Consider the following 2,304-nt stretch of genomic DNA (forward strand, 5'->3'; position numbering starts at 1 on the left):
CTATAGCTCATAGGATGGGTACAGGTGTACAACTACAGTGGACCCAGCAGCTGGATGTAAGTGTATCAGCGGCTTTGTGGGCACAGTACCTGAGGGACATCCAGGCAGATTCCCACAGCTGAGACAAGGCCAAGGACAGTGTACTCTGTGAGCTCACACAACAAGTGACAGGCAACACCACAAAGTGCACTTTCTAGTAGACAGCTCCTGCAAAGGAATACTTAGTAGCTCCTCTCCCAGCAGGAGCACTCCAGTCCCACCTACCTCATACTGCAGCTTAGAACCAAATATGGGGGCTTCTACCCCAACAACTGGGGAACAGACTCTGCCCCTGACAGGGATGTGACAACCACAGAGCAAAGAGGAGGCTCTATTCAACATACAGTGCAGCTGTAGTCACTGCAACACTAATCACACCCACTGTCAAGAGAATAACAGCCAGCACACACTGAGAAAAGCTGTGGAGGGTATCCATACTATAAACAGCCCTCACATCAAAAACATTAGACTCATGCAGGCTACACAGGGATGGTCCCACATAAAAACAGCTCTTCGAGACCACAGTAGATAACTTTCTCCTAAATTCCTAGATGGCAAAGAATCTGCCACAGTGTCAGAGACCTGGGTTTGATCCCTGGGTCAGGAAGATCCCCCAGAGAAGGGAGTGGCAACCCACTGCAGTATTCTTGCCTGCAGAATCCTATGGACAGAGATACCTGGCAGGCTACAGTCCATGAAGTCACAAAGAGTTGGACATGACTGAGCCACTAAGCACACACAGAGAAAAATATAAGTAAAATGAAGTGGAGGAACTGCTCCCAATTAAAAGGATAATTCCCAGGAAAAAACAATGTAACAATCCTTTCCAATCTATTAGACTGCAAGTTCAAAAAGGAGGTAATAAAATACAAAGAATTAAGAAAGGCTGTCGATTTAAAAAGCAGATGACTATAACAAGGAATTAGAATTATAAAGAGGAGCAGATCAAAATTAGACTCACATGCCAAGATGAAAACTGAGCTAATGGCAATAAACAGCAAACCAAATAGTGCAGAAGAATGAATAAGTGATCTGAAACATACAGTAATAGAAATTACCCAATTAGAACAGCAAATAGACAAAAAAATTTCCAGTGAAAGCAATATATGAGACCTAAGAGTCAGGCACGACTGAGCGGCTTCACTTTCACTTTTCACTTTCATGCATTGGAGAAGGAAGTGGCAACCCACTCCAGTATTCTCGCCTGGAGAATCCCAGGGACAGAGGAGCCTAGTGGGCTGCCATCTCTGGGGTCGCACAGAGTCGGACACAACTGAAGCAACTTAGCATAGCATAGCATAGCATAGCATAAGGGATAATATAAAAGCAAGCCAATCTACACATTATAGGGATCCCAGAAAGGGCAAAAAGAGAAAAAGAGATTGAAAATGTACCTGAAGAAATTATGGCTGAAAATTTTCCAAACCTAAAGAAGAAAATGGATGTCCAGGTACAGGAAGCACAGAGGAACCCAAAGAAGATGAGCCCAAACAGACCTACACCAAGATGTATTATAATAAAAATGGCAAAAGTTAAACAGAGGATTCTAAAGGCAGCAAGAGAAAAGCATATTAAAAGCAAAACATTAATCACAAGGGAACTTACAAGTCTATCAGCCGATTTCTTTACAGAAATGTTGCAGGCCAAAGGGAGTGACAAGATATATTCAAAGTCCTGAAAGGTAAAAGCCTACAACCTAGGGTATTCTACCCAGCAAGGTTATTTAGAACAGGAGCGATAAAGAATTTCTCAGACAAAAACTAAAAGAATACAGCAATACTACACATATCCTAAAAGAAATATTAAAAGATCTTCTCTAAATAGAAAAGAAAAATCTACAGGAAAAAGAAAATCACAATAAGAAAATGAATCACTTAAAAGAAGATGTGGTACATATATACACTGGGATACTATTTAGCCATTAAAAAGAACAAAATAATACTATTGGTAGCAACATGGATAGAGCTAGAGATTATCATATTAAGTGAGGTAAGAGAGAAAGACAAATACAATATGATATCACTCATGTGGGGCCTTCCCTGGTGGTACTAGTGGTAAAGAACCCGCCTGCCAGTGCTGGAGACATATGAGATGCAGGTTCTATCCTTGGGTTGAGAAGATCCCCTGGAGGAGGGCATGGCAACCCACTCTAGTATTCTTGGCTGGAGAATCCCATGGACAGAGGAACCTGGCAGGCTATAGTCCATAGATCACACAAAGTCAGACACAACTGAAGTGACTTAGCAGGCATGCACCACTCATGTG

Source organism: Ovis aries, chromosome 2, assembly GCF_016772045.2.
Source record: "Ovis aries strain OAR_USU_Benz2616 breed Rambouillet chromosome 2, ARS-UI_Ramb_v3.0, whole genome shotgun sequence".
Classification (NCBI taxonomy): Eukaryota; Metazoa; Chordata; class Mammalia; order Artiodactyla; family Bovidae; genus Ovis; species Ovis aries.